Below are 14464 nucleotides of genomic sequence, written 5' to 3'. Positions count from 1 at the left end.
CGCAGTGGGCTTCACAATCTGCACAATGAACGACATCCTCTGTCCTAAAACATCGATTTTAGAAAAAAAAAAAAAAAAAAAAACTTTTGTAGCAGTGAAAAAGTGGAGGAGACCTCTGTGAGATTTACATGGATCCCTCTCCCAGGACGGACAGACATGCAACGGATGCGAGTGAAAAGATTCCACTGACACATTATAATTTTAAGTAGATTATTTTAAAATATATGACAGGTGTGGAACCACCCTGCTGGAAAAACCAGCATAGACCAGCACCAAAACACAATATATGCTGGTCTAGCTCAGCATATATTGTGTTTTGGTGCTGGTGCCCCCGCAGGAGGACGACTGAGCAGACCCAAGTGCCCAAGCCACATGACCTCGTTTCCACCATGGTGACCTGAAAAAAGGACAGACCACACAATATAACCACAGTCAGGGGGGGTGTTCTATCTCACATGAGGAGACATTGATGTAGCCTACTTTTATTAAAGGAAGCACATTATGTTCATTCAGATAAGTAGGACTAGACACTGAGACCAGAGTAGACAATAGCTCAAGAGAGATGCTTTCAAACTTTGTAAGAAGTGTGCAGTGGAGCTGGTGACATTATTGGGGATGGGGCGCTGTATGACCGGTAGGATGCACAACAGTCTATTAAAATACATTAACAGAAAAATACTCTGCTTGGAACAGTAATATTTGTCTTTTTCCACAAAAAAGTATTCATACAAATCTAAAGAGGTTTTGCACACATTTTCTTTCATTTACAAATTCCCAGAGCCCTGCTTGTCAAGCATTAAGTCCAAAACATAAGGCCTCTTCATTTATCAGAAGCTGGAACCATCAAATGTTTGACATTTTAGCTTGAAAAATGTCTTAAAGCAAAGTCAGCACACCTGATTTCTTCGATGATGTGACTCCCAAAATTGAGAGCATGCAGTCAAGGAGTTATTTTCTGTACTGTCTCAGCAGCACTCTCTGCACATGTTCTTGTACTGCTGCATCTATGATGCGACACAGGTGCCAGTCCTTAGAAAACACCTGGATTTTCTAAGCGATCACTTTCACAGTCTGTTATTTCAGACAAGATGTGCCTGTTTTTGTCAGCCTCCTTGCTGTCGTCAGATCCCTATCCTGTAGCTCACTCAATCAAGCAAATGCCCATCTGTTCCCTCTCATTTTCCCTCTGACTTTTTCTACCACTCTCCCTCTTCACCTTCCTTGTTTTGCCTCGATGGTGCCAATTTTTCTTTTTTCTTTTTTTTTTTACAGGCATTACATTGCGCATTTGCATCTGCATTTACTTCAGAATGACAAGTTGAGGCAAAAAAAGTTCTCTATTACCAGTTTAATTGTTATTTTACTGTTAGCAAACAATAGACTGCATCATAAATCACTCATAAAGCAATGTCAGTATTACAAACATCAGTCGAAGCATTATAATAGCAATTGCTTCGCTCCTGGTTGTGTATAGAATAACAAGTCACACGCAAACACACTTACACCTTTTTTGCCCTTAGTTTTAAACTTTGAAGGTAACTTTTTTTTTCAGGCCTGGAGGAAAGATGCACACCCTACTGTCAAATACAGGAAGTGGCTACTCAGACTGTACCAAGTGCCTGCCACGTCATGGGGGGAAGCAATTTCTAATCAAGAGATTGTGTATATATATATATATATACATATACACACATATATATGTTGGGTCAGTTTCATCTGTTTTATTGTCATGATAGAATTTTTGTTGCTTATTTTGTTAACTGTTTCTTTCATTTTTTGGCGAATAAAACAAGGTATCTCATCCTTTGACCTAATAGTGACCTTAATAGTAACCTTTTTATGTGTTATTGCGTTATCTACTGAGGAAAGTGACACATTAGAAGAAAAAAAAAGTAGAGTTCCCATTAATTGCGTCTCGTTGTGCATGTAGGTTATATTGTCCAGATGGCATGTAGCCAACTGTACAGGCACCTTTCATCGTATTGGCTCTTTGACGAGCACTTATCCTCGAGGCACAACTTGCCTTGTTGTTCTTATCCTTTTCACCCAAAAATTCAAGCTAACAGGAATATTTCAACAATATTTTCAAAGGTAATGCTGTCCTCACGTTCATCATGCCACATTGAATTAACTAGCTATGCATGCTCACCCACCTGCTAAGCAACAGGAGAGAAAGAGTAACAGCGTAAATGCTTCTGGGATTTTGTTTTATTTTTGAATAAAAAAATAACTAAATAACAGATTTCTTGATTTGCAGAACCAACGTGTTTTCGTTACTGTTACAGTTTACTTACACTGCTCAGTCTGGGTGCAGTTCAGTGTGGAACAAGCCACAGCAGGGCTAGATCACTGCAGCATCCTGTTGTCTGGCTAGCCACACTCCACTTTCAAAAACCTGAGAGGCTTCAGCTGGCATTATTCTAGGATATATATGTTTCTTATTTTCTTCTTTGGTGATATTCTATATTTTTATTCATTTTCAGCCTGACCTTTAAAGACATACAAACATGCCTATAGTCATCATGGAATTGGCCTACCTGTGATCCATCACTACTGTGGTAAAAACAAACACGTGTCTGCAGTTTAAAGCGTGATCAGTTCAGACATTTACATGATTAAAGTTATAGTGAATATAGTCTAGGCTTACACTTGGAAAATAGACTGTTATGGAGCATTATTTCAGCTGCTGTCTGTGCCCTACATTATAACCAATCCTGTCCTTTATATCTGTTTATATATCTTTGAAGTGGACGGCAAAAGATGAACGCTTTATTTTTTCAAAGGCTGATCTCTGGAGGCCCTCTAACTGCTGGATCTGTACAGAAAACTTTCTCCATTTATCAGAAACATTCTTCTTTTCATGGTCTGTTTTTAAACACGAGAGGCTGATCACCCTTAGCAAAAAGTAGTTTATTCAAGTGTACTACAAGTATACTTATTTTATACTAAAACTGAGGCAGTATACTTGAAGTGTACTTTTTATATACTACATTTTATATACTTAAGAAAAGTATAGTGAAGTATACTTGGCTTATACCGAAAAGTATAAAGAATAGTCTAAGACTAAGTACATTAATACTTAGACTTATACTTTAATACTAAAGCTTATACTTGTACTTTAGTATACTGTGGACTGTGGCGCAAAGACTCTTGGGTATTCTGTTGTTGTTAGTGTAATTATGGTTCCTGAATGTGTTTGTGAATAAGATGATGTGTAAAGACGGTTGCGGGTTAATTCACATCCTTGTTCTGTGGTTAAATTGTGTCGAATTAACAAAGATGATAAAAATGTTGGCACCGTGAGTGAAGGGGTGTTTTCTGGGAGACACTTCCCGTCCGTTAAGCAGTGGACATGTATGATGATAAATGGTGAATGTCTTGCTAGAGAGATACATTACAAGTGCTAATACTTACAATATCTTGATGTAACTGCAGGAAAAGGTAGAGTCATTGAGTTGCGCTTACTAGAAATAGGATTTATGGCTCTTTGAGGGGAGCCGGATCTTGGTGAGCCGTTCCTTTCAAAGAGCCGTTCAAAAAACTGGCTCATTTGACTGATTTTTAAGTTTTAAGAAGCCAGCCTGGTGGTGACTCATTTTATCTTGGAAATAATCACTGGGAGGTATGATGGAGTGAGATTTGATATTAGATATCCCACCAATATCTGAGTTTGAATTATTCTGAAATATTGATTATAACCTCATTTGACATGTGTGGACTAGATTTTAAAGTCTGATCTGGATTCATAGTAAATATTCGACAAGGTTGCGCCATATCACTCTGCTTTGACAGTGACATCACTATTTTGGATTTACCCTTTGTACAAATTGTTTGTATGTGTGTAAAGCTACCATGACTTGTTATTCATGCAACACTATGACCTTAACACTTACAAATAAACATTAAAAAACAAAGCACTACCTGATGTGGAGGCAGGGGAAGCACTCGCATTTTCAGTGTCAATGGAGACTTCATTGTCACTATTGCCTGAGTCAGTTGGCTCTCTTCTCACCTCTGCCACTTTTACTGTTAGGTGTTGTCTTTGTTGTCTAGTGTCTTTGCAAATTATTTGTTGAACCGGACTTAAAAGAAATATTTTTATGACAAATATTGCATTTTGCATTACTGTCTTCAACAGGATAAAAGTGCATCCAAATGCTGCTCCGTTTCCTTTGGCTCATTTTGTCCAAACGACGACGTCTACTTGAAAGTGTACTTCTGTAAACTTAAAATGTCCTTATAAAGTATACTTAAAGTATACTTTTATAAACTTAAAATGTTCCAATTTAGTCCGAAGAAGTATTAAATTAGTATACTTTCTAGTATGCTACAAGTACATGGTCCATAGTATACTTGCTATACTTATACTTGTACTCAAGCATACTTAATAAAATGAACTTCAAGTATACTACTTTTTGCTAAGGGCAGTCCTGGCCATCTCTAACAGACAGAAAATCATGCCTAATGAGAGGTAAAACTGAGAATGGTACAAGAACTGAACTCAGATAAACCACTGCAGTCTGGTTTTGTGGTTTGTTTCTCATGAAAAGAAACATTTTTCCGATGAATGGAGAAAGCTGTTTGTGGTCCTTTTGTTCACCTGCAGTCAGGCTGACACATTTTAACTCACTGGTGAAAAACTAAATATAAAACTTGATGGTGACACTCTTGGATTTACTGTTATCTGTCTTCACTCTGCATGAAACTCCAGTCATGTTGTGATGTATCAGATCAGCCTGATCCGCTGCAGCGTCCAAATCAATAACTGAGGGAGGCGTCTCCGCCGGTAAAAGACTTCCCTGAAGGCAGCTCCGGTGTGTCCTCGCTCGTCACTCCTGAGAATAAGAGAATTGGGATGACCTGCAAGATGGCGGACAAGACCAACTTCCGGTCCAAGAGACGTGAAAAGCACCTCTAGTGTTTTCCGCGTGCTCTTCATTGGTTCGCCTGTTGTGCATTTTCTGTGTGTATCCCTGGCCCACCTTCCCATTCTGTGTAACTTGCTTTCGGTTCCCGATTCCTCATGTTATTTCTTGTTTGTACTTTTGTTTTGCTTTTGCTCTTGGATTTCCCCTGCTTTGCTGTAAGCCTTTTGTCACTACTATTTGGATTTTGGATTTTGGATTTAGGACTGTCAGCTTTCATTAAGGATTGCTTTTTGTTTGCGAAACTGCATCTGGGTCCCGTTTTTGTAAACCTGACAAGAGTGCTCTTACAGAGGTTGAGGATGATTTATTTCATGATTTTTTTTTTTTTAAATATGTGTCAGTTTTAACGCAGATGTGAGACAGGTTTTGCAGCACTGCTCACATGAATGTTACTTGCCATGAAGTCAGCATACATAGTCAGCATTCAGATTTCATCCAATCATTCAGTCTTCATTTACCTTTAACTGAAGTTAGAAGAGTTCAGTGCTTTACGTATGTGTGTAAAACTAACACAGTAGAAATATCAAAACAACAATTGGTGGTGAATGCTCACATAAAAGATAAGATGAATAAAAGTGAGCTTAGAATGAAACAAGTGAAACAACATTAAAGCAATTAATGAAAAAGTCAAGACAATATAAAAAGAAACAGATGATCGTAATTATTAGGCTACTGCATGGAGCTCAGTTAAATGGAAATCTTGTCTGATAGCAACACCAAAAAAAAAGCTGTTACCAGTAAAGAGCCGGATTTGAAATATAAAAGGGGGCTTTCAGTGGAAACTGTGACAAGGTGTTTAAAAGGAAGTCGTGTGGTTTGTTAGATCAGAGAGTCACTGCTGATGTGTACAGGAAAAAAGACAGAGAAAGATGGGGTTGTTCTGGATTATGATGCCTCTTGTTGGTGAGTGATGCACCGTATCATTTCGGATTAATGAGCAGAGGTGAAATTGATTCATTGGCGAGGAAATGTCGCTTTTTACTTAATAATAAATGAAGGTTGAGTCAGTCAGGAGGAGAGACACCAAGTGGTGATCACAGCGGCAACCTTGACTCGTTTGACTGACAATAGTGACGGCAGCATTACAGCTCTGTTTTATCTTGCTTTCCAAATCCAGACCACATTGATTATGTGATAACAGTGATTGTTTATAATCTCAAAAAGTATCATGAAAAAGGGCAAATTGAACGAGATCAAAACTACAAAAAGCTATGATTAATTTAAATAAGCAGGTTATAACACAAGAAAGTAAACATTCAACTACAAGTTTTAAGAGGCGATTTGAAAGATGTTCCAACGTTTGACGGGATATATATAAATATATCAATCTATCAAGAGCATAATCTTTGATGCCAAAACATTTTACGGCATGGAATTAAAATACAGTAGATTTCTGTGTCAAACATGGCATATGAATGATGGAACCAAGTTGTTTTGATGCTAATTAATCAAACCAAAAACTGGAATAGAAGAAAACATAGTTGTAGGTAAGGTTGAAAATTAAAAACTGGGTGGTTGCTGGTTGGACCTCCACAGAGGCAACAGAGAGCATATGGGCCAACTGTGTGAAGGCAATGTTCTATTGACTGATTTAAATGATGATTTCAAGTGGGAGATGATGATATTTCAAGGATCCAGGTGTCACCAGCGACAGCCCTGCTATGTAATGTTGCAAATAAATTGATTTGTAACTGACTGTTTTCATCTGAGTTCATGATAATTAAATCTGCATCTGACATTTTTAAAGACTGAGCTCAGCATACAATTGTAAAGTTGATCTTCCTTTCATGCGTTTTAGGATTTATCACTACGGCTAGTTGTTGGATGCCGTTTGTGACTGCTGTTGAGGTCCAACTTGTCAAGTTTGGTTCAACAGCCACTCTGGCCTGTAACATCTCCTACCTTTACGAAACAACATGGTTAAAGCAAAACCCAGATGTCCCCCCCGATGTGGTTCTCTCTGCCAGCCTCAGAGAGGGACAGGCAGTCCAAGGTAGTACTTGATTTCAATGAAAGTTTTTTTTTTTTAATCGTAAGATAAAAACTGATCCGCCGTAAACTACCTTTATCAGGATTTCAGCTTCGGCCACGTTTCTCGGTGAAGATGATGAACCGATCTCTGGCAATGACGATCACTGATGTTGAGGAAGGAGACCTGGGGCTGTACTACTGTATTTCTAATGTAAAGACACATTTAACAGTTGGGACTGGAACAATGCTTCAAGGTAAAATGGGCACACAGCCTAAACTTATACAAACACCTGTAATTCGTACATCACCCACTCTTGACATAACTACCTTCTTGCTTCCCTTAACTGCACTCTTTATCACCCATGCAACGTCCTTCTGCAAATAGTAGGCATCCTCTGGTCTTGGCCAGCAGAGCACTCTTGTCTTGAATGTCACAAATACAGGCAAATGAAATTCCCTGCCAGTGCTGAATGTGAACAGTAAAGGAACTGAGGCTTTCTAAACATGGTTTTCTGGTTTGTGGTCTGTTTTGAGGGGTCAACACACATACATCTTTGCTATTGGTTGTGGCTGAAACTTCACGGTTAAAAGTTCACTACATTTGAAGATGCAGATTTGCTTCGCTATTAGATTTGTTTGTTAACTCTTGGCACACATAGAATGAAAGTAAACAGGAGGCGAATGTTGATTTTGTATTTGTAACTGCAACCTAACACAATCTGGGGGCAGGGGTATGTCCAGGTAAGTAAACACGCTCCCACTCTTCACCTCTCCACCCACCCACTGGGCAGGGAACCAACTTGACCTTGTCTTCACAAGGGCCTGTAATACCTCGGCACTCTCTGTTACCCCGCTTACTGTGTCTGACCATCACTTTGTCATTTCCACCACCTCCCTCGCCCCTACACCCTCACGCGGTCACCACCCGCCGCAACCTGAAATCCCTCTCTCCCTCTGCTCTCTACTCGACTGTTCTTTACTCACTACCAACCACAGATCAATTCTCTCTCATCTCCACCGAGGAGGCCTCCTCCACTCCGTTATCCTCCCTCTCCTCCTCTTTAGACGCTATCTGCCCCCTCACCTCCCGACTGGAACGATCACCCCAGGCTGTCTGTCTCTCCTCATCCCTCCTACCCCTCCCCCTTCCTTTGTCACCGCTGATTACTTTGCAACTCACTTTATCAAGAAAGTAAAAGACATCAGCTTCTCATTGACTCCTATGCCCATCCAGAAAGCACCTCCCCCAACCCTCACCTCTGATAGCCCTACCTGCTTCAGCCCTCTCTCCTCTGAAGATGTTCTCACACTAGTGACATTTAACTGTGCCACCACCTGTTCACTTGACTGGATTCCCTCCCCCCTCATCTTTAACATCTCACACGACATCCTGCCATTCTTCACCACCCTGATCAACTCCTCCCCTTCAGGCCTTATTGCAGCTCCTTTTAAGACAGCTACAGTAAAGCCACTCCTAAAGAAACCCACCCTAGACTCAGCGGACATCCAAAACTACAGACCTGTATGTCTTCTTTCATTCCTCTCGAAAAACCCAGCAACGTGCCATCTACAACCAACTGTCCTTCTATCTTTCCAAAATGACCTCCTTTACCCTAATCAGTCAGGCTTCAGGACTGCTCACTCCACTGATACGTCCCTCCTCACAGTGACTGAGTCACTCTTTGCTACCAAAGCCTCGTCCCGCTCATCTGTCCTCATTCTCCTTGACTTATCTTCTACGTTTGACACAGTCAACAACCAAATCCTGCTACTCTGACTGCACTTGGCATCACTGACTCTGCTCTAACCTGGTTCACGTCATACCTGACAAATCGCACCTTTCAAGTCAAATGGAATGGCTCATTGTCCATCCCTGCTCTCTGGAATCTGGTGTCCCTCAAGGCTCAGTATTAGGACCACTTCTGTTTTCACTATACACTAGATCACTAGGCTCTGAAATCATATCACATGGATTCTCTTACCACTGTTATGCAGGTGACACCCAACTATTCCTCTCTTTTACCCCATCTTCCAATACCATTGTTGCAACGCATCTCTCGGAATGGCAGACATCTCCGCTTGGACAGCTGCACATCACCTTAAGCTCAACCTTTGTAAAACTGAACTCCTCTGCATCCTGGGGAAAGACTGCCTTCACGTGAACCTACCTGTCACTGTCAAGGACATCACAGTATCGCCCTTCATCAACTGCGGATAACCTGGGTGTTATCCTCGACGATGGACTGTCCTGCTCCCCTAACATCACTGCTGTGGCCCGATCCTGCAGATTTGCCCTCTACAACATCCACAGGATCCGGTCTTCCCTCACAAAGGGCACAACGCAACTACTGGTGACTCCCTCCCTACAGAGTAGTTACTTACTGGTGGCTCATTACTTAATGACTAGGTACTGAGTATTTCCTGGGAGTTCACAATTAGATATTCACCATATATGACCATGAAGGCCTGATTCATGCAGTCTCCCCTGAACAGTTGATGTTGAGATGTGTCTGCTACTTGAACTCTGTGAAGCATTTATGTGGGCTCTAATCTGAGATGCCGTTAATTTGCGTTCTATGAGGCTGGTAACTCGAATGAACTTAGAATCAGCTGCGGCAGAGGTAACTCTTGGTCTTCCTTTCCTGGGGCGGTCCTCCTGAGAGCCAGTTTCATCATGGGTTTGATGGTGTTTGCGACTGCACTTGAGATTACATTCAGAGTTCTTGATATTTTCCGGATTGACTGACCTTAATGTCTTAAAATAACGATGGACTGTCGTTTCTCTTTACTTAGCTGAGTGGTTCCTGCCATAATATGGATTAGAACAGTAGTCAAATAGGGCTATTCACTGTATTTAACTGTGTAGCAACCCTAGCTCTGCACAACACAACTGATGGTCTCAAACACATTAAGAAGGCAATAAATTCCACAAATTAACTCTTATCATGGCTGTTAATTGAAAACCATACCAAGAGACCTCATGAATCTGATTGAGAGAATGTCAGAATCTAGAATATAAATCATATTCTGGTTTGTTTAACACGTTTGTTTACTACATAATTCCATGTCTTCTCTTTTAGTTTTGATAACTTTAGTATTGATGCACAATGTAGAAAATGATAAAAAAAGAAACAAAAACCACTGAATGAGAAGGTGTGTCCAAACTTTTGACTGGTACTCTATAAGCCCCACCAACTACCAGCCAACCAAATCAAAGGAGGAATTAATGCTTACAGAACGATATGATATTCTACCCAACAGGACTTCTTCCACAACTATAAATCAGTGGTGGATGAAGTCCTGTTAGGTAAATATATATGTATATACATGTCTATATATACAAAATGTTTACATTGTTTTTCTTGTGTCTCTGAGGACAGGAGTTCGATTAATAGTAAAAAAATAAACAAGGATAGCAACTGCATTAGAACAAAACATTTTATTATATAATATGCCTAGGGAGAGTTCAGATAAGTGGCACCATACAGTAGGCCAAGAATGGCATATATGTAGCGAAAATGGCCTGTTTAATAAACTCTGAGCTTAAATCAAATAACTGAGGATAAACTTTGCATGCCAACGGTACACCAATAACCGCAGTCCGATTAACATCCAATTATATGATAAAGTTAGCTAATGTTGTTGACGTTAACCAACTCTAGGCTAGATTAACTAATTGCAATTCTTATATTACTACAAACTGTAACTAAAGCTGGCTATGTAAAATACCGTTTCTGCGTAGATTCATGACAGGTTAGTAAGTGCACTGAAATGTCAACAAAATGTAGACATTTCATAATATTACCAGCAAGCGTGCTAGGTAAACACTCAAAATGAATTGGGTTCAATGCTGGAATTATTCAACCTTTGGAAATGTCAGCTGCTCCGTGACTTCACTTCTGCATTCTCCAAATCCAACAAGAGTCAATGGGAGTGTCACAAGTCTGCTTTTAAACGGCACTGGCAACCATATTTTTCCCTCTTTTGTATCTTTCCTTGCACTCACCAAGGATTAATGGAGAGGTGTGAGGAATCCATACAAGCAGAGAGGGAACCAAGGGAATTAAACACAGAGGCAGGGTCGTTATGTCACAGAATCTCGCTTTGGGGCAGACTCCCATCAGCTAAATAGCGCCACTTAGCTCCATGGATAACTGAACTACTCAGTAGAAGCAGCAGCTAGTCACTACAGCCAAGGATAGCTGCAGCAAAAAATACAATGAGCAGCAGTCAGTGTTTACACTTCACCATAGAGTTTTGGACATACCTTCAAATTCTGGACATTTCCTACAAATTAGACCTTTTATGTATACTACTTTTCCATTCAACTCTTAAAAAGTAAGAGCCTCATCTTCATTTCCTCTTTCTGTATTTCCTCAGTTTCATCTTCAGGTTCCTGTCAGCTTCTGAATAACCACTGGTACTGTATGACTTTTGGAATTGGGCTGCTGATTATGACACTGGCTATTTGCATCACCCACTGGAAATCCAAGTCAAAGACACAGATGACCATCAACAACCCCCACCCCCACTACTAACAGCATCTAAAAAAGACAAAACCACCATAAACAACAACACCAAGAGTGGCTAGCTTCATAGATCCTTTCCACAGCAGACATTTGAACTTGCAGGACAAGCACAACTCTCACCAATAACATTAATGAAGGCCTTGAAACTGCATCATTAAATGGAATGCAGCCTTGATTAAAGATCTCAACCACACCTGTGCCTCTTAAGATATGTTGCATATAAATCTGATCCAGTGGAGTCTGGGATGTTTCTCTCTTTAACTCAATAAACCTCCAATGATCATTGACCGTGTTCCACAGAAAAGGAGGACACAGTAACAACACCAATAACTATTTTAAAGAAATTAACAAGCTATGACCTCTCAGATCATTAGGTGGTGATTTTCTAACTGTTCCTGAAATACGAGTCAGATCTTATGCAGGTGCTATTGGCTACTTTGGTCCTGCCTGCCTGAACAACACAACTGTTTCCATGTTCAGAGGCAAACTAAAAACATTGTTTTTATTTTAAATACTGTACTGTAATATACAGATGCAACTGTTAATGTCTTCTACAGGGTGGTATTGGGTTGTATTTTCTATTGTATTCTTGTTATATGCACTGTCATGTAAAGGACCTGCAATGAAATCTGCAGCATGGTGTGATTAATGAAATGCTGTGTTTCATGACTTGTTGTTATTTTTTATTAAATGTCTTTTTGTTTTAACTCTGAAGGCCGCTGTACTAGTCACACATAAACACACATGAAACGTGTGTTTCTAAATAGAATGTAGGAATTATTATTCTATATTTTCATATATTTAACAAAATGACCCACAAAAAGACCAAACATGTATTAAGTAGGGATGCAAAATGTATATCAGATGAATAAGTAAACAGCCCAATATTAAGAAATATAGATGTGAAATGGGAAATTATCAGTTATGATATTGGCCAGGAGAAGCAGTTATTGTTTATCGGAATCATCTGAAAACAATTTCATAGAGCCTAATTAAGAATAAATGGAGTATTAGAAGCCCTGCAAAAATGAAAATATCCTCTCTGAATATCTGATGAGTTCTATGCTTGCATGCAATGTGAAACCGTTTGCAATACTGTCATGATGATGTACATTTTATCATAATTTCATTATCTGCAAATTTGCTTGACTCATGTTTTACAGGTATTTTGGGTTGAAATAAGTCAATTCTGCCTCTCTCCTGTCTCACTCTCTCTTTTTATCTCTCACACACACCCTTAACAACAATAACAAACACAAAGATATGATTGTAAAACTTATATAAAATAAAAGTAATAAATTAACTAAATATAAATGTCTCATCAAGTCAAAATCATGTTTTCTTGTGTTTTCAGTTCAGTATTTACTGTTTCCTGTTTTATTGTGGTGTTAAACTCGTTGCATATCCCCTTCCTGTCCTTGTGTGTTTCCCGCCACTGTGAGTGTCTGCCCCGCTCTGATGTACACCTGTGTCCAATCATCCCCCCTCCCTTGTGTATATAGGGTGCTTCCCATTTCACCTAAATTGTTTCCACGTTTCCCTCACTTGTGTCTTTTATTGCAACTAGTCCCGCCCACTGCTATCTTTAGGCTAAATGCTTCAGGGAATGATGTAAAAAAATGAAAGCCATGCTCAGGAATGATCAGCCTCAAGTGTTTAAATCAGACCATGACATTTTTTTTTTTTATTATGTAGCCCTGGCTAAAATACATGTAGACATGTGGAAATAAATTAATGTAGACACACTAGCCGCTAATTAGTCTTTAAACCATGTTTAAATATGGGTATAACATTGATTTAAAAAATAAATAAATACATTTAAAATGCCAATTACATTGTAGCTTCACATTTAAATAGAAAATATGTTACTAGACTGACATCAAGGATTTGTTGGCCATAGAATTAGTTTTCTTCGTCAATCCAGAAAAAGAATTCCCATGAGAACTTTGCAGATGGAACCATGGCGAAGCGGCGATGCTTACGTCTGGGTTGGCATCATAGACTGGTAGGCATACAATCCCTATGGCACACACAGTAGCAGTTGGTGACCTATCAACATTTCTTACTGCCCCCCGAATCAAGGCAGTCTAGAACAACTGCGCCTGCAGCCAACCATATTCCACTCTCAGGTAGAGGGGCGGGGCTTAGTCGTAGCTGCTACAGTACAGGTCGTGGGTGTTGGAGGCATAGTTGCCAAGTCCGCTTATTATAAGCGACTTTGGGCTTGTTTTTCTGTAAAGTCGCTTATAAATATTGGTTGTCGCGGGTTGCGGGTTTTTGGGCTTGTTGTTAAAGTGTTCCTCTTCCTATTGTATTGCATATCATAATCATATTGTTTTTAAGTCCTGGAACTAAAACAAAAAAGGATCATAACATATAAAAACAATAATAAATACAATGATATTTCTGGATTCAGGGTGATATTTGTGTGTGTGCATAGTGTAATAATCTCTATCTTTTTTTTTTTTTTTTTTTTTTTTACCACGAACGCAGAAGTCGCTTGTTTTGGGCTTGTTTTCATAGGCCCGCTTGCTTGTTTCTCTTGCGATATCTGGCAACACTGGTTGGAGGGCTGCAGAGGCAGATTATCTCCGCAGAGTGAACAGGAACGGTTAACGGTTCTGATGTCACTGATCTACAAGAGGTAAATATGAGTGTCTGTATAGCATACTATGACTACAGGTTATAGTGCACAAACGATGTGTGTCGCCAATCACGATTAGCCGTTAGCCTAGCATAACTGCCAATAGCTTTGCTTTCAAACTGATAGCTTTGTATTTGAATACATTTGGTATCAACAAGCTACTGTTAAATCGCCAAGAAATAGCATATGGATTTTCTTGCTTAGCTGATTCATGTGATTCAGGACACGGACAGTTGTGACTGTGCGAGGACCGGGAAAGCTCCTCTGGGCACCGCGGAGAACAGTTTCCCTCCTGCTGCTTTGCGCCGCTGAGCGGGATTTGATCAGCGTTTCCCCCGGACATCCAGTATCCTGTTCCCCATACCTACCATGACCTCTGCTGGGTTCGTGAG

General features: G+C 39.9%; 1 protein-coding gene across 4 annotated transcripts in view; it reads left to right on the top strand.

Moving 5' to 3' along the window:
* Window positions 1-13938: 13938 nt before the first annotated feature.
* Window positions 13939-14464, top strand: part of LOC115571922 (E3 ubiquitin-protein ligase DTX1-like) — a 39083-nt gene continuing 38557 nt past the window's right edge. For 2 of the 4 annotated variants that reach the window (XM_030402086.1, XM_030401702.1), the window contains exons 1-2: window positions 13939-14072; window positions 14295-14459. The gene's annotated coding sequence lies outside the window, so the exon portion shown is untranslated. Of the gene's footprint in view, window positions 14073-14157; window positions 14460-14464 lie in introns of those variants that run through there. The other 2 variants (XM_030401942.1, XM_030401870.1) reach the window with 2 other exon arrangements.

The sequence above is a fragment of the Sparus aurata genome, chromosome 1 (assembly GCF_900880675.1).
Source record: "Sparus aurata chromosome 1, fSpaAur1.1, whole genome shotgun sequence".
Classification (NCBI taxonomy): Eukaryota; Metazoa; Chordata; class Actinopteri; order Spariformes; family Sparidae; genus Sparus; species Sparus aurata.
This window is presented reverse-complemented; position numbering and strand designations above follow the sequence as displayed.